The sequence below is a fragment of the Diceros bicornis genome, chromosome X (assembly GCF_020826845.1).
Source record: "Diceros bicornis minor isolate mBicDic1 chromosome X, mDicBic1.mat.cur, whole genome shotgun sequence".
In the NCBI taxonomy this organism is placed as follows: domain Eukaryota; kingdom Metazoa; phylum Chordata; class Mammalia; order Perissodactyla; family Rhinocerotidae; genus Diceros; species Diceros bicornis.
In genome coordinates, this window is record NC_080781.1 from 106,244,498 (window position 1) to 106,264,247 (window position 19,750).

The following is a 19,750-nucleotide window of genomic DNA, read 5'->3' on the forward strand; positions in this document are numbered from 1 at the left end:
GTTCAGTGTCTCAAATGTTCATTTCACCTCTGAGGCCTTTGGTTGTCATCGCGATATTTAGCTGAAAATATGCTTCAAAATGATTATTCTTGCTCCCATAAATATGTAAAGTTTTTTGCAATTGTAAACTTCCACAATGTCTTCAGGTCTCTAGCTTACAAACATTGTGATTGCTATAAATCACGCTCTCTGGTCCACTGCACCAGAATTTTAAGGTTCATGGCACAGAACTGGTTGACTAATACACTATGCCTAAGAACACCATAAACATGCAGCAGTTGACAAATATGAATTAAGTTCTATTTCTTCATATAGATTGGCAAAATGCCTGAGGGGAATTATTTGTGTCTACATAGATAACACTAAAGTCACAAGTACTCATACCCTACTGCTCACCCAAGAGGATCCATCCACATGTGTCCCCATCCTCTGTTACCAGCCTAGTAGTGCCTCCTCCTTTTGGCACCAGCAATTGACTCTCTAGACTTCTTCACCCACAATCGACTCTAGAAATCCAAGAAACAATTTCAAATATCTCTAAGTTCCAAAGTAGTAATAAGATATTCTAGGCTCATCTTTATAAAAACCACTTGTATTATTATATAATACTTAATAACATAGTAATGTATAAAATACATTGTTCAAGGATAAGATGGAGTAGCTCACTTTTCCCTGCTACTTTCCTCTAAATACAACTAAATACCCTGTGAAGAATTTGACAGACAATCGTAAAAGAACTCTGAAAGCACAAAGAGGAAGGTGCACTGGATAGGCAACTCAGTACTTGAAGAATGACACTGCAGTGACTTCCCTGGGGTTTCTTTTTATCTCCCATATGTCCTAGTCTGGATACTGGAGAGGCCTGCAACTCAGGATCTTCAACAGGCATGGACAAAAAACCAAGCAAACAAACCAAAGCAGGGACTTAGCAAGGAGATCCATGCCCAGTGACGAGGCAAGCTCATCTGCCCACGGCAGTGGAAACAGTGAAACCTGGGTGCAAGGCTGAAGCTTTCCTCCTAAGATTAGGAAAAAGAAAAGAATGTCTGCTCTCGGCACTGTTACACAACATAGTACTGAAAGCTGTAGCCACTACTATAAGATGATAAAAGAAAGGCATACTGATTGGAAAGGAAGCAGTAAAACTGTTCCTATTTGCAGATGTCATGATTGTCTACATAGAAAATCCCAAAGAATCTACCAATAAGACTCTTAGAACTAATAAATGAGTTCAGCAAGGTTGCAGGATACAAGATCAACAGAGAGAAGTCAATCACATTTTTAGACTAGCAATGATCATGTGGAAACTGAAATTAAAATTCAATACCACTTACAATTGCTAAAAAGAAAATAAAACACTCAGCTCTAAATGTAATAAAACATGTACTGAATTTGTACACCTAACATTACAAAGTGCTGGTGAAAGAAATCAAAGACCTATGTAAATCAGGACATACCCTGTTCATAGATTGGAAGACTCAGCATAGTAAAGATGTCTATTCTTCCTGTATTAGTTTGCTAGGGCTGCCATAACGAAGTGCCACAGAGTGGGTGGCTAAAACAACAGAAATTTATTTTATCATAGTTATGGAGGCTAGAAGTCGGAGATCAAGGTGTCAGCAAGGTTGGTTTCTTCTGAGGACTTTCTCCTTGGCTTGCAGATGGTCGCCTTCTAATTGTGTCCTCACCTGGTCTTTCCTTGTAATCTCTGTTGAACTTCTCTTCTTAAGGACACCAGTCATATTGAATTAGTCCAATGACTTCATTTTAACTTAATTACCCTTTTAAAGACCCTATCTCCAAATTGTCACATTCTGAGGTACTGGGGACTTCAACATATAAATTTAGGGCAACACCATTCAGCCTATAACACTTCTCAAATTGATCTATAGATTTAATGCAATTCCAATCAAAATCCCAGCAAGATTTTTTTATATATAGACAAGCTTATTCTAAAATTTATATGAAAAGGCACAGGCAGGTCCTAAAGTAGTTAAAACTATCTTTAAAAAGAATAAAGTGAAAAGAATCACTCTACTTCATATCAAGTTTTACTACATAGCAGCAGTAATCAAGACAATTTTGTATTGGCAGAGGGATAGATACATAGACCAACAGAATAGAATAGAGAACCCAGAAATGGACTGTGTAAATATGCCCAATTAATTTTTGACAAGGGTGTAAAAGAAACTCAATAGAAGAACAAGCGGTGCCAAATAAGTTGGTCACCTGAAGGCACAAAAATGAACCTTGATCTATACTTCACACCTTATTAAAATTAACTCAAAATGAATCACAGACTTAAATGTAAAACATAAAACTATAAAACTTTTAGGAAAAAAAAGATCATCCTCTTAGAGCTAGGCAGAATTCCTCGATTTGACAGCAAAAGCACAATCCATAAAAGAAAAATGTATAAATTGGACTTCATCAAAATTAAAAACTTTGGTTCTGCAAAAGACCCCTTTAAGAGAATGAAAAGACAAACTACAGAGTAGGGGAAATATTTGTAAACTATATATCCAACAAAGGAATAATAGTGTAATAGTTTCCTATGGCTCCTATAAGAAATCACCACAAACTTAGTGGCTTAAAACAACAGAAATTTATTCTCTCACAGTTCTGGAGGCCAGAAGTCTGGAATCAGTATCTCTAGGCTGAAATCTAGGTGTCTGCAAGGTCCTAATGCCTCTGGAGGTTATAGGGGAATATCTACCCGTTCTTTGCCTTTTTCAGCTTCTGGCGGCTGCCAGCATTCCTTGGCTTGTAGCTGCATCACTCCAATCTCTGTCTCCGTGGTCACGTTGCCTTCTTTATGAAATCTCCCTCTGCTTCTCTTTTACAAGAATACATGCAATTGCATTTAGGGCTCACCTAGATAATTCAGAATAATCTCTCCATCACAAGATCCTTAATTTAATTACATCTTGCAAAGACATCTTTTTATTGCCATTTAAGACAGCATTCACAGGTTCCAGGGATTGGACATGTATATCTTTTGGGAGGTCAATTTTCAGACTAGTGCAACTAGGATCTAGAACATACAAAGAACTCTCAGATCTCAACAACAACAAAAAGCAACAATCCATTTAAATAGTGGGCAAAAGACATGAAGAGACATTTCACCATAGAGAGTACACAGATGGCAAATAAGCACATGAAAATATGTTCAACATCATTAGACATTAGGGAAATGCAAATTAAAACCACAGTGAGATACTACTACATGTCTATCAGAATAACTAAAATAAAAAATAGTGACAAAAGTAAATGCTACTAAGGATTCAGAGAAACTGGATTGCTCATACGTTGCTGGTGGGAATATAAAATGGTACAGACACTGTGGAAAATAGTTTGCCAGTTTCTTAAAAACCTAAATGGGCAACTACCTATACTATCCAGCAGTTGCACTCCTGGGCATTTATCTCAGAGAAATGAAGATTTATGTTTACACAAAAACCTGTACACTGATGTTTATGTCAGCTTGATTCACAATAGCCCCAAACTGTAAACGATATTCAATAGGTGAATGGGCACACAAACTATAGTACATCCTTACGTGGAATACTACTTAGCAATAAAAATGAATGACTATTGATTCACACAACAACCTAGATAATTCTCCAGAAAATTATTCTGAGTGAAAAATACCAATCCCAAAGATCACATGCTGTATTCTTCCATTTGTATAGTATTCTTAACATGATAAATTTATAGAAATAGAGAACAGATTAATGGTTTCCAGGGTTTAATGATAGGGGTGCATGGGAGGAGAGTGGTTGTGGTTTGCAAAGAGGAACAGGAGGACTCATGCAAGGATGGAAATTTTCTGTATCTTAACTATGTCACTGTCAATATCTTGGTTGTGATATTTACTACAGTTTTGCAAAATGTTACCATTGGGGAAAATGGGGTAAAGGGCACTCATGATCTCTCTGCATTTTTTCTTACAACTACCTGCATGTGAATCTACAATTACCTCAAAATAAAAAGTTTAATTTAAAAATATATATGTAAGACAAATATAAGTTTTAAAGCATTCTGGAATCATTCCATACTCGGACTTGGAACTCCTCATCTCTCAGGGGAACTTGATCCCTCTAGTGAGGAATAATATATATAAAACATAAAAGTATATAATAATACATGTATAATACTTAAGATATAAAATATAAATGTAGGCGACAGAAAGTTGATATCTATATACAAAACTGTTACTATTTTAGAAATTACATACTTCAGTGAGGACCATGTTTACACATATACTCCATATTTATTTAAAATTAAAACATATATATGTACATACATCTTAAGGTTATATGGTTAAAATTTAACTAATTAGCATATAAAGTACAACCGTTAACATATTAAATGAAGAAAATCTGGTTTCCAAACTCAATATAGATCTTGCAAGTTTAAAGTAATCCTTGCCCTTGGTTTTCTTTACCTGGTTTCCAAATATCTAAGTCATATTTAACTTTTCACAGGGCCCCTCAGACTAATGGTCCCTAACTTATCAATCTTAACTCTTTGGGTTGTTTCTGCACTTTTAGTGCCTTGTACAAATTCATTGCTAAGTGAAATAGAGCCATGCTTTCTGGCACTTTCTTGCTCTAGGGTCTGATGCCTCGCTCTCACACTTCGTGGAGTAACAAGTTCCCAGGACACTTGACTGAGCCTTGGAAATCACCACCTTATTTCCCACCCATGGCTCTTCTCAACCCATCCCATTACCATTTACTCAGATTCAGTGGGAATCAATTCAGCATCATTCATTCATCAGTTTTGACCACTTACTACACATTAAGTGCAATGCTAGGCACTGGGGACACAGCAGGAAAAGAAAAGAGACATAACTTTATGGAATTGATAATCTAGTCGGCAAGGTAGAGGCAGAGCAGTAGCAAAGAGCATCTGCGTTTCAGAAACTGACTGTCATTCACAACGCACAGATACTTTTGGAGTAAGGAGGAAGGGAGAATGATTGGGAAAAATACCCTTCCCAGTAATAAGCAAAAGCAATAGGCAAAAAGAAAAGAAGAGCTATTTATTTATTTTGTGAGGAAAATCAGCCCTGAGCTAACATCCATGCCAATCCTCCTCTTTTTGCTGAGGAAGACCGGCCCTAAGCTAACATCTATTGCCAATCCTCCTCCTTTTTTTCCCTTTTGTCGCCAAAACCCCAGTAGGTAGTTGTATGTCATAGTTGCACATCCTTCTAGTTGCTATATGTGAGACGCCACCTCAGCATGGCCAGACAAGGGGTGCATCTGTGCGCCCCCGGGGTCTGAACCCAGGCCGCCAGTAGCGGAGCGCAGGCACTTAACCACTAAGCCACGGGGCTGGCCCCAAAAATAGCTATTTAAACCACATACTTGCCAATCTACATAGTTTTTCGGCATTGAATGGCAATTCATTATTGTTATTATTATTACCATTATTATTATTATTATAAATTTTTATATGGCTTTGTAATGGATTTCCCCCCAAAGAAAAGTCTTCCAGTCAAGTTTTTATAGCTTTTTTCTTTGCTAATTTTGTCCTACCAATATTTGGGGATACCAGATGAGAGTGGTTGCTCTTTCAAAGCCATTGGATTAATTTATGCAAGTACAGGGAGTCCATTCTTGAACTTCCGATTCTCTATCGAGACATTGTCACACAGTATCTGCCACTGAGCACTCATGGTGCTTTCACATACATTATTTAATTTACCACAATGGAACTATACCAACCCAAGTCCTGTTTCTGATAGCCATGATTTCTTTTCAGACAACAACATATTTATAATTCACTTGCAAGTCCTCAACCAAATTAGGCCTCCAGGGAATTTGGGAGAGAGCGATTTCATCACTGGCACGCAGTCCACGCACTCAAATATCTGTGTACAACAGTAGATTCTAGATTATTTGTTAAGGAAATGCATTGTCTATTTTGGTAGCCTTTATTTTTATTTAGAGGAAATCCTTTCAGAAATTGAAAATGATGCAATTTATAGACAACCGTTTTAATGGGCTAAAGCAAGTAAACATCAATATAATTGTTTTTAAAATTTTTTTAAATTTCTTATAATATTTTGCTTATGTTTCTAAAGTAGGGCTAGTTGTTACAATTACCTAAATATTCAATTTGGATCCTTTGAGAAGGTAAGTGTATTGGGTTTGGTCCTCTGTTCACTTGAGTTGAGAAATCTGTTCATCAGAAATAAGTCCAGTAGCTAAAATTCCTGTGGAAGTTATAAAAGAGTTAGTTGTTACCAAAATATATCATAGGATTGTCTATGTACAAAGAAAATTAACCGACTCTTTAAGTATATTAATGAGAATTGGAAAGGATTTGTTGATTAGTAACTCTCTAAGGCACTGAACTACAATACTGCATTTCATCTTCACATGCACCATAAATATCATTGAGAACATGCTATTTCCCAGGCACTCTGCAAAGAATTTTGCCTATATTAACTCATTTAATCCACACAAATGATACCTATGATTTTTTTTTCATATTTTAAAGATAAAGAAACTAACGTTTAGAGAAGTTAAATAATGTGCCTAAGACTTCAGAACTTGCCAGTGGCACAACTGATTATTAAACACAGGCCTAAGAAACACCAAATAGAAAACAATCTTCTCATATATATAAAATATCTCCAAAATTTGTATCCCTGGAGTTCATTCTCAAAATGAAATGATATTTTGTGTAAAGGTAATACCACATTCCTAGATAAATGATAGATTAAGCTCTAGGACATTGATACTTAGTGTTCACCTAAACCAAAGGTCACGAACTGGCAGCCCTTTATCTGACTTCTGCCTGCAGGTGTGTTTTCTTTTAGCTTAGCCAATGATTTTAAACTTTGTAAATTGGATACCTTTTAAAAGTGTGTAGGTTCCATCTTTGCTATGTTTTCTACCACTCCCCATTTTCTTACCTCTTGCTGTCTTCCTCACTGATATTACCTGCCTAGTCCCTAAAAGCATTTAAGTTTGTGACAGGTCTCACAGCTTGTGGGCACAAAAGATACAACCTTGATATCAATACCGTGAAGTCACTAGCTTATTATCCCCATGCGCATACAAAGTTACTCCAATTCTAGAAAAATACACTTTCCCTCCAAGTACTTCTAGAAGTCCCCAGGAGTTGTCTCACATGTGATTGTGAATAAATCACTATTCTGGGCTTTCATCACACATGTATGTATCCACCATTACCTGCCAACATTCACTGTATCTGCTGGTCATCCATCATCTCCCAGTGGTCATCCATCATCTGCCATTGGGTACCCATCATCATTCGCTGGGCATCTGCTGAGTACCGCCATGTCTGTTGGGCATCCCCAGTCTGCCACCAGACATTGTGGTCTCTGCTGATGCTCTGCCATTTCACCACCAGTGCCTTCCGTGAGAATGCTGCTTACCTGTCTTGGGTGCTGTCACCTGGTGCCGCCAAACCCACAAACCCTCAAGATACCTCATGGTGCTGCATTTGCTTCACTCTTTATTGTACTTATGTTCCTTGCAAAAATTACGAGTATGTCCCTGTATTACTGTGACTCACTTTGTTATCTAAACATTGAAAAGCAATGCTTGTCCCTTCCTCTTTCACAAAATTCCTCTGTAAAACAGCTTTCTGTTTTCTTTTTCTTCCTTCTCATTGTCTCCCCAGGGCTTACACATTCTATAGGGCTGATTTAGAGTCTGTTTACTGATGCCTTAATTCCTATCCTCAGTCATCTACACAAAAACTTCCGTCTGAAAGGCTAAGCAGTGACCTTCTCAGTCTTGTGTACTTGTATATACCTAGCATTTATCCCTGTATCTGGCATTTTTTAATGAATAAATGAAGGCCTCCTTCCCTCTTGCAAATCAATTCATGAGGTTAGATACTTGGGATTTCCCGGCACCACACATCTAAACCTGTGAATTTTTACTCTTTGGTTCAAATGTCTTATCTTAATAACTCCTTTCCCTCTTTCAATACACATAATCATTTCACTGCAGGCTCTTTACCCTAAGGGAAAAAATTCTTTACCAGGTAAGTCTCAATTCCAAATGTAAAAAGGAAGGGTGGCGCTAAGTATATTCATAGAAAATTACAGTGATATATGTTAAAGAATACAGTCCAGAGGTGCCAGTTCTTATCTTGATCTTTCGAGTCTGCTGTTTCAAGTCATTCTTTGCACTTTCTCTCTCTTCTTTCCTTCTTAGATATATACAACTTTTGCAGATTAATTGCTGCTTTAATTATCCAATAAATTCACAAAATAAATTCGTAATGTAATTTTAGTTAACATTCTAGTTTTACTTGCAAAAGTCATTTCACTACAGGTAGATGGGCAGCACTGTCTAAGCTAAATAATAGCAACTAACACCTAACTGAATGCTTGCTCAGTGCCAGGCCCTGATGGTAAGGAACATTATGATAACTATAATTATAATAGCAAACTTTAATTGAGCACTGTATGGGAGGGAAAACTTTTCCTCTACTCTCTTACTTTCAGTACTGGGACCCTGCAAATTAAACAGACAAAAGACAGATTAACAAGAGAGTTTATTATGTATGCATATGGAGGCCTTCATAGAAAAGAAGGGAAGACCCAAAGAAGCGGTTAGACCCAGGGGTTTATATACCATTTTAACAAAGAGTAATAAATTGTGGCGAAGTGACAAGACAAAGGAAAAAGGATTTGGGCTTCTAGGGGTGGTAAATTGTGGGAAGGTAAATATATGAAAGAATCTAATGGAAGACAAGAGTTATTTATTTTTCTATTGAGGTAACATTGGTTTATAACATGCTATAAAATTCAAGTGTGCATCATTGTATTTTGATTTCTGTGTAGACTATATCATGTTCACCATGCAAAGACTAATTACCATCCATCACCATACACACATGCCCAGTCACCCTTTTCACCACCCTCCCTTCCCCCTTCTCCTCTGGTAACCACCAATCCAATCTCTGCCTCTAAGTGTTTGTTGTTGTTTTTATGTTCTATTTATGAGTGAGATCATATGGTATTTGACTTTCTCTGTCTGACTTATTTAACTTAGTATAATAACCTCAAGGTCCTTCCATGTTGTCGCAAATGGCAAGATTTCAACTTTTTTTTTTAGCTGAGTAGTATTCCATTATGTATATATATCACATCTCTTTTATCCATTCCTTGATAAGGGTTATTTTAATACGATTTGCTATGCAGGCTCAATCTCATGTAGCCTCGGGGGTGTTAAGTGTGTCACCAGTGTTTAAGAATCATTCTCCTCTTCCTGGTATGGGGAGGAAACACCTTCAAAGAGAAATTTATATCCTGCCCTTAGGCAGACAGTGGGAGGGTAGAGACCTTTTCCTGTATCCGCTGTTTCCCAACTGCCAGCTCAAAATTATCCTTATGCCAAAGGGGCATACTTTTTTTTTCTTATTGATGTTTTAATAGTTTATAACATTGTGAAATTTTGGGTTGTGCATTTTCGTTTGTCCATCACCATATATGTCTCCCTTCACCCTTTGTGCCCATCCCCTACCCCCATTGCCCCTGGTAACCACAATACAGTTTTCTCTGTCCATGTGTTGGTTTATATTCCACATGAGTGAGATCATATGGTGTTTGTCTTTCTCTTTCTGGCTTATTTCACTAAACATAATACCCTCCCAGTGCATCCACATTGTTGCAAATGGGAGGATTTTGTCTTTTTTATGGCTGAGTAGTATTCCATTATATATATATATATACATTATATATGTATATATACATATATATACATATACATATATACACATACCACATTTCTTGATCCAATCATCAGTCGAGAGACACTTGGGTTACTTCCACTTCTTGGCTATAGTGAATAATGCTGCAATGAACATAGCAGTGTATAAGCCTCTTTGGATTGTTGATTTCAGGTTTGTCGGATAGATTCCCAATAGTGGGATAGCTGGATCATAGGGTATTTCTATTTTTAATTTTTTGAGGAATCTCCATACCATTTTCCATAGAGGCTACACCAGTTTGCATTCCCACCAGCTGTGTATGATGGTTCCTGTTTCTCCACATCCTCTCCGGCATTTGTTGTTTTTTGTCTTGGTGATTATAGCCATTCTGACGGGCTTGAGGTGATATCTTAGTGTTGTTTTGATTTGCATTTCCCTGATGATTAGTCATGTTGGCCGTCTTTTCATGTGCCTATTGGCCATCTGTATATCTTCTTTGGAGAAGTGTCTGTTCATTTCCTCTGCCCATTTTTTGATCAGGTTGTTTGTTTTTTTGTTTTTCAGTTGTGTGAGTTCTTTATATATTATGGAGATTAACCCCAAAGGGGCATATTTTAAGGTGGCATATTCTTATCCCCTTCAGCACTTACTCTGTGTCTATTACCTCATTTAATCCTCACAACCAACATATAGATAAAACTTTACATTTTCCCTACTTTAGAGATGAGGAAAGCTGAAGCACACAATTTTACCTGATTTAGGGCCATAAAAGGCCAATATCCATTCTCACTTAGGTCACTAATATTAAGGGCCCCATTTCCCCAGCTAGCATACTGATATTTCTGCCACTGATCCACAGAAATGTAGAACATGCTGTGTTCTTGAACACTTAAACCAAACAATGATTCTTCCTTCCTGTCTTGATATGGCTCTAGAGACACAGAGTAGCTTAACAAGAAAATACTCTCTTGTATATCCAGGAGTAATTTCTCCAAGCCCTACAATGATAATAAGAGTTAACAGTTATGGTACACTTACTAATGATAGGGTCTTAGCTGATAGACACTCTTTTAGAACCATAGCTTTGCTCAAAGTAGTTTCATTTCAGACTCTATTAACACCCGCTTAAGACACAGAGTTTGCAGGCCTGGGTTTCAACTCCTTCGTTGCCATGTGATTAGAATGTGGGATTAAGGAGAAGTGGAGGAGGGGCATGATGCATCTTCAAAGAGTTGAAGGATTTTCATGCTCATATGGCTCCCAAAAGTGAAAGCAAGGTAAATGCTAAAAGATACAGAAAGAAGCAGATTAGGGTTCAATGAAATGGTCTTTATTGATGAAAAGCTCTATCTTTCAAGGATAGGAACCACCCCATTACTGGAGGTAATAGAAGGAATTTCGACTTTGAGTAGAAAATTGAACTAGACATTTTCTAGGTTTTCTTCTATGTTTTAAGATTCTATAATAAAGTTTCCTACTGATGTCACTTTGAACAAGTTACTTGGAGTCTGAAATTATCATTGTGGAGGTAGAAGTATAGTGCCTTTGTCAATGATAGGGAGAAGAAAAGAAGAATTACTATTTCATACAACAGGGTTACATTTCACATGTACTTTTATGTGCCTGTGATCTTTATAATCAATTTTCTTGGTCCCAGTAAGAGACCCTAGATGAAAAACCTACTCATTAATTGTATATTATTTTAATAACTCAAAAGACGTTTTATCTCTTGTTGCCATCTAAGTGAACATAAAAGAAAATTTGCCTAAATGAATGGACCATATATCCATAACCTTCACTCTTAAACGTTATTAAATGAATAAGAATAATCTACTTAGCCTTTATCTCAAAGGGCAGTAATTCAATCTTGAAAGCTGTCTTTCATATGCTAAATAGAATCTCTTACAACTATGAATCTTAATTATTCACATTTATACCTATCTACTCCTAACATAGTGCTTGAACTGTGTAGTATCCAGGTCCTCAAACTGATTGTTAAAAGTTGACTTCTTTCTTTTCCTCCTTAGTCAAATTACCATATTCTGCAAGTGCTGAAATTTGTTTTGTGTTCCAAATAAAAGATAATCAAAAATCTTTGCACTCTACTTTTTCTGCATTCAAAATATAGCAAAGGCAAGCTGCTCACCAATTGTTCACATAACATTAAGTCCCAAAAATACACTTCATGAATTGTTTTTCCATGACTTGATGCCATTGTTTCTTTTTAAATAAGAATGTCAACAAGATAATCAATGTTGAATGAGACTTATTTTTTTCAGTGGAGATTTTCTCACTGAGAAATATTTAATAAAATAAGTAGAGGAGACAAAATTTTAATTACCAACCTATTCATCTCTATTTTTATTCTTTAGTTACTTGTTAAGAGATATTTGAGGGTCTTTATGGAAGTGTGTACGACTACAAATTAGCCCAAGATACTGTAGACTCTTTATTGCCGTTTTCTATTTAGGCGTATGATCACAGCATCTGAGGATTTTAACCCTATTCAGAATGAAGCAGGAAAGGAAGTATTCTGAATTAGCACTTAGATTCTTAGAGTCCACATGAGATACCTAGGTCAGGCCAGCTTCTGTAGAGCAAAAGCTTTCCTTACTCTAGATCAAAATTGTTTTTAGAACCCAAAAGAACTACACTAGCTAATAAAAAACATATTTTCTCCTCAGAATTATGTAGAAAAATCCTTGAAGGGGAACTAAAACAAATGATGTTTAATATTTATTAAGCACCGATTCATTTTTCTGTTTTACTTTAACCCCATCCCATACACTCTCAGCTTAATATCTTCTTCATATTTATAGAGAGAAAAGAACTTTTCTGGGTTTCCTATTTTAGGAATAAGTACAGAGGAGGAAGCTATATATGTGCTATAGAACTAAAAGCTGAAGCTAACTTTTATGTATTTAATTTCAAATGGGAAATATATTTAAAATAGAGCATAGATAAATAATGGAAAGTAAATTCCTTATGTTCTTTGAAGTATTTTTTGTGATAGAGAGAGTAAAGTCTCTAATTTTCAATTCCTCAAAAACCTAGGATTACAATCTCTGTACATACATGAATTTCACCAGTGGGTGGCACATAGAAACCATTGTAATCAACCCCTGCATTCTCTAAAAGGGCAATCGGCGTAAAAAATAAAGATAACAAACTATTTCCACTGAACATTGAATTATATTTTGCTTAGCTACCAATAAAAAGAAATCGTTTAATGGAAAAATTATATAAAAGTTGAACATTAATAAGTTAATCATACACATATTTGAATTTTGATAGTTTCATTTTCTTAGCTCCAATTTTGGCTAACTACTGTGTTTTAATTAAATCTTTTTGATCAAATGACTCTTAAACAATGCGACACTAACATTGTGACTTTGGACAAATCAATGGATATCTCTAAGAATTAGATTCTCCTTTATGAATGATTAATTTTTATTGTGTACCTATCATGCTATTTCTTTTAACCTACATTATCTCACTCAGCATCTACTTCACAGGTATTTGTGACTATTAAAGACTGAAAGTGAAAATATTTAGTAAACTGTAAATTTCTATGCAATTTTAAGTTGTTATGTTTAGTATTACAGTCAGGTGACGCATAACAACGTTTCAGTTAACAACAGACTGCACATATGATGGTGGTCCCATAAGATTAGTACCATACAGTCTAGGTGTGTAGTGGGCTATACTATATATGTTTGTGTAAGTACACTCTATGATGTTTACACAATGAGGCAATCACCTAACGACGCATTTCTCAGAACATATCCCATTGTTAAGCAACTCATGACTATACATTGCACCAAGCTTCTATCTACAATTAAAAAATATTAAGCATAGGAAAATATAAGCTATGTATTTCCACATCTACCAAAACAAATGTTCTGAGAGTATTTTCTTGGTTTAAATATATAATATAAGATAATATAATATAATATAGTATCATATCGTATCATATAGTATATAGTATGGTATAATATCACGTAATAATATAAATTTTCTCAGTTTAATTACAACAAAGTAAGGTAAGTTTCTTGTAGTTTAAGTAAAGTAAGAAAATTAAATGACCACTTTCCCAAAACTTATTTCATTAAAAAATATAAAGACATTTTGGAAGATTAACATTTCATGAATAATTTTTTTAGCATGCCATTCTATGACAAATTACTCAATTAACTTTCACTGTGGCTTATTCATCTAAAAGTTTCATTCTAGGTTAGTCACAATATTATTTTACACATAATTAGTAAACTCTAATTAAATTAATTACGTAAAGCCTGAAAAAAAGAGGGGAGATGTTTTAAGGGGATCTAAGACCATATTTAATTCTGATGTAACATACTGTGACAATGTAATTAAGAACTGTCTGATTTTTACTGTGAAATAAACAAAAAAAAGCTCAAAAGATATTGCACATACCATTATATGACACTTATAGTCCTACCTGATGTTCTCTTGCAGTGTTTTTTCCAGACATGTGTTAGGATTACTTGAAAAAAAAGACAATTTAACAGTACACAAAGGTGATAGTTAATAGGAAAAATAACAGATTATAGAAAGGAAAAGTAGTAGAACAACAAAATTAAATCTAGACTCACCTTACTTTCTTGTTGTTTTTTTGTTTATTCATGCCTACTATAGCAGAGCAATGGCCTTAAGGAAATAATTGTGTGCTATAAAAACAATGACAATAACAAAAATAAGACTAATAATAGTGATAGCTAGGATACATATTGGAGCCCAGCTATATGTCAAGCACTTTACTCAGATCATATAATTTAACCTAACAAAATTATATAAGGTAGATGTTATTATTCACCTTTTACAGATGAGGAAACCCAGGTTCAGGTTGTACAACGGGGAGAGTATGAATTCAACCTCAAAGCTTATGCTCTTTCCAGTGTACTTGGCTGCACCACACAAATAATAGCAGTTTCTCAGATTTAACATTTTTACCTATATTATTCATCAAAACCTCAGAGCAGTAACCTCAGAGAATAATTATACAAGAAGAAGCCAACTTTCTCACATACACCTCATAAAGAATGACACATTAGGGGTCGGCCCCGTGGCTTGGTGGTTAAGTGCGCGCGCTCTGCTGCTGACAGCCCGGGTTCGGATCCCGGGCGTGCACCCATGCACCGCTTCTCCGGCCATGCTGAAGCCGCGTCCCAAGTACAGCAGCTATAAGGACGTGCAACTGTGACATACAACTATCTACTGGGGCTTTGGGGGAAAAATAAATAAATAAAATTATAAAAAAAAAGAATGACACACTGGGAAAAAATATCAAGGCCAGTATTTTTCTGCACAATTTCCTACCACCATGGCAATATTTTTCTGGATTTTGAAAAACCAACTACTACCAGTATTAATTCTGTATTCCTTGCAATTTGTTGTTGCTATTTTCTCTGGTAGATTTTTCTTCAATTTTAGTTTTTATTTTGAAGCCGGACTTCTTAGGAGTTGCCCCTGAATCAGCATAGTTCATGATCAATTAACGGTTGGTCAGAATATTTTTCATTAAATGCTTAAAGTCAGTTATTCCTCCACCCTTTTCCAAGGAAAATTTGTGGGAAGTCACGTCTTCAAATTTCTGGGAGTTTACAAGTCAGATTTAGCTTTTATTTTCTACTTGAGCAGGGTATCAAAGACAGCAAGAGATGACTCATTGGGGTCCTCTCTAGGCTTTCTTAAGTAGGTGCATAGCCATGCATGTGTGCAGCCTTTTAGACCTCCGGGAATATGCTGGAGCTTTTTAATGTCTCTTATATTGGTCTTATTCTCATTACCAAAGTATTCCTTCTAAATTTTTAGCCAGGATCTTGTTTGTTCCAACTGAATTCACAGCCTTAGGCAGCTGCAAAGTTATCAAATCCAACTTATTGTGATTGTTTTCATTAATACCCTAGGGATAGAACTTTTTCTGAGAAACTGAACTCAGAGTCATATCAAATAGCCACTATACTTTGGGAATAGGGTTTTTCAAGGAAGCTACTGTAAATGTTATAAAAATATTTACAGTGATCTGGGGATGGAGCTTTACATGGAGCTCCAAAACAAGCCAGGCCCCACTCCATTGGCTGCTGGCTTTTCATGGCAACTGTGCTCCATTGCTGGAATGGGAGGGGAATAGGAATGGCTCCAAGTTAAAACAACATAGACTCCACTGTTCTTACCAAATTTTAGTGGGTTAATTTTGAATGAATGTCTTTTAAGTTAGTTCTGTGCCTTTGGTTAATTTCCAGAATTCTGAAATGTTTGCTTTTCATAGTTTTGCAAGTATTTCTATTGCTTTTGTGAGAGAGAGGATTCACCAAGGTGCTCATTCTGCCATTCTAGAAGTCCTTCCCTTGTAAATACTTCTTTAATTATAATGATATTTTAAACATAACACCATAACATTATCCTACTTAATAAAATTAAAATTGTTACTTAATATCTTCTATTGCATAATCTAAATTTTCTTTTCCCAATTGACTCAAATTAGGATCTAAACAAGTTGTTTCCTTTAAATTAGGACCCAAACAAGGTCCGCACATTACATTTGGCTTTTATGAAACCGTTTTTGGAGAGGCTTGGTTCTGACCCTCAGAAGACGGAACATTTATTAGAGGGAAACACAAAATCCTGGAAGTACTTGAATTGCAGATGAGACACTTGCGCATGTTTATAAGCTCAAGGGAAATCACTATAGTTTCTGGCTTACAAAACAACACTCCTCATGTTCAAAGGTCTTGTACAACAATGGCTATTAATTTCAGTTTACCCTGGGGTCCAAATGAAGAAGCAAAAGCTGAGACCAGGAAAAAAGAATTTAGAATGATACAAGGTCAGAGAGGAAAGCAGAAGACTGTACGATGTCAAAATTTGGGGGCAAACTGTCAATAATGTAACTTGGGTTTACTTTGGGATGCCAGACTCTTGGTAAATTACTCTTATTTGTGAATTATTTTGCATTTTTCTGCATTTTTACCTTCTCTTTTCATTGGTTAATACTAAGGGATAGTAGAAATGTCATTGAAGGCTTAGTTTCTGTTTTCAGCTTTGCCAGTAACTGTGTGATCTAGGTTAAGCCATTTGGCTACTTTGAGCCTTCTTTTACTGATTTGTAAAATGAGAAGGTTGGCTTAGAGTCTGTAAAATTGCTTTTATCTCTAAAATGTAATTATTCTAAGGCCTTTCTTAGGTAAATATAGGCAATAAACAGAGAATGTCTTCAATGATTGAGCTTACCCTTTTTGCTTTCCTTACCCTGAAAATCAGGCATCCAAGAACTGCCTTTCTTCCTCTCCCATGGTAACTTGGTTTATAAAAAGAATCCAAATCAGAATTAAAGACTGATATAGTCTATATTAGTAAAATAGAGATATTACCCTTTCTTCCCACTGAAACTTCAAAATAAAACAATATAACTATGACAGATTATACTTGGTTTTTTTAACAAGAGACAGTTTCATAAGTGAAACTACCTCAAAAAAAAAAAGAGCTCTGAGGGAGTTGAAGCAAAATAATGTATTGTGATTGAGAATAGCCATACACAATTTTCAACAAATTCTCGGGGCTGGCCCCGTGGCTTAGTGGTTAAGGTCGGCATGCTCCATTTCAGCAGCCTAGGTTTTGATCCTGGGTGCAGACCTACACCACTCATCGGCCATGCTTTGGTGGCGACCCACATATAAAATAGAGGAAGAGTGGCACAGATGTTAGCTCAGGGCTAATCTTCCTCAAGCAAAAAAGGAGTAAGATTGGTGGCGGATGTTTGCTCAGGGTGAATCTTCCTCAGAAAAAAAAAAAATTAAATTCTGGAGTAATCTTTGTCAAATTGGAACATAGGCTCTGAAATCATATCAAAATGGAGACAATTTTGCAGATATCATGGAGTCATATCCTTTTCAACAATAAAGGTTATGTTTGGCAATGCACTTTTGGGATATTGATCAGATATTTCAGAGATCACTTTTGCTGAACAATATGATAGGTCCATTCCAAAAACTGCAGTTGCATATTCACCTATATTACACTTTTAGTAAGCCAAATCATATAACAGAAACTACACAATCTATCCAGGGATTGGAATTAAACATTTTTTATAAACAGATTAAATAAACCAGATAATTGCCAAAAACGCCTTTAGCTTTGTGCATCTAACCCTACAGCTATCAGATATAATTTCTGTATCCCTTCTAAAATATATATCTAAATGAAATTAAAACTTTCATTTTATCCAGAGGCCTCCCCATCCCACTCCACCCTGTGCCCAAATTCCACTATCTTTAACACTCCCATAAGGAGTTCTTATGGGCCCAGAAACAAACAGTAATCCACCAGGATGGAGATGATCAAAGAAAATGATCAAAGAAAACAATGATCTAAGAAATGATCAAAGAAAACAAAGGTCAAAATTAAACTATTATAACTCATGGGCCAAATCACAATCAATATAAAAACACTTATTGAATATCTACTTTTTATCAGCACTGAACAAAACACAGTGAGATATAGAAATGTATTAGTCCCAATCCCTGCCTACAAGGGAGTTTATAATATAATTATGTGTATGCACGTGTGTTTGTATGTGTTGCTGGAAGGCAGAAATTTATATAAAGAGATAATGAACAATGGAGAATTATGTGCTAATGACGCAATATATTTAACACATTATAGAGAGTCCAGAAGTTCAGAGGAGGGACATGTCTCCGTGGTCAACTGGTGAGAACAGGGTTCACAATGGTAGCATTTAAATGACTCTAATAAGGAAGATGGCATATTTTCCCAGCTGCCAAATTACTACATAAATGATCCTTTTCGTACTTACTAAATATATTCATAAAGCCAACCCAACTTTGAGGGGAAATAGAGAAACCCAATTTCATTGTCCCTACACTTTCAGGATTGCATCTTTCTACTAATAGTTTATTAAAAATGCAAGTGGTTATATGTCTATAACTTTTAGAGATACATCCTTAACACACTACTATCTAATTCTAGTGAAGGAAAAATAGATGTAGTTTAAAATGTCAAGACAAGTGTTATCAAACAGAAACATAATGGCAAAAACATGAAAAAAACTTACTAATATATAGATAAAATAAAAATATAAGATAAACTAGTATAAGATAAAAATCTTAGCTCAATTACTATCTGCTGCACGAAAAAATGGCACCAAAACGTAAGTAAAATGACCATCAATAAAATGACCAACAAATGTACAACTGCCCTTACAAGCGCTTCTTCTGGCTCTTATTAATTATAATTTAAAAGTTTTAAGATTAGGTACTATAAAGTTAACCTCTCTCTATACTTTTTTCTGAAAATTTTCTCAGTTGCCCTTCTCTGCATTCAGACTTTTTTATCTACGTCTAATCCAATTAGTTTTCTCTTGATGTTTTTAAGACATGCCTCATTCTAAACAGTTCTTAGTGTCTAAGGGAAAATGGTCTTTGAAGATACTTTTTGGGATCATGTGTCAACATTTCAGATCACCAAATATTTATGGAATGTTCACCCTGTGCTTAGCATTAGGAACATAGAGATGAATAAACAAGGCCCTAGGCCCCAAGGAACTTATTCACATTTAGAAAAATATTTAAATAAAATAAATAAGTTACACAGTCTAGCATTTTCCATTTTAGTGTCACTAGGTAAAACGTCTAATTTTCAGCATCAACTTTGAATAATTTGTGGAGAATTTTCAAAATCAGCAATGACTAACTTCAGTGACTCTGACTAAGCATAGCTAATGGAGAGATGAAATGTCCAATTCTAATTAAAGTCCTTGAGGCAAATAGTGGTTTGGTAACATTCTGTAGGAGATGAATTCCTATAGAAATGTATAATGCCTGTGTCTACGTGACAAAAAGTGTTTGGCAGGAAATAAAGTGTTGCACCATTTGTGAATAGTAACTGCCAACATGGAGATTAGTATCATTCTTCTTCTGAAGAGATTTTTTAATAATGCAAGTAGAATGTATTGAAGGTGTCATGTCAGTCCATCTGTCAATGCATCTCTCAATAAGCATGC

The 19,750-nt window shown here is 35.6% G+C and overlaps 1 protein-coding gene and 1 long non-coding RNA gene across 3 annotated transcripts in view; one reads left to right on the forward strand and one right to left on the reverse strand.

Moving 5' to 3' along the window:
• LOC131401347 (uncharacterized) overlaps positions 1–14,834 on the reverse strand; it is a 32,988-nt gene extending 18,154 nt beyond the window's left edge. For both annotated transcript variants that reach the window (XR_009217659.1, XR_009217658.1), the window contains exons 1-2: positions 14,146–14,834; positions 6,117–8,202 (exon numbers count right to left, since the gene is read on the reverse strand). This is a non-coding gene — a long non-coding RNA (uncharacterized LOC131401347). The remainder of the gene's footprint in view (positions 1–6,116; positions 8,203–14,145) is intronic.
• Positions 1–19,750, forward strand: part of HTR2C (5-hydroxytryptamine receptor 2C) — a 310,470-nt gene that overhangs the window by 160,704 nt on the left and 130,016 nt on the right. The gene's annotated exons all lie outside the window — the stretch shown is intronic.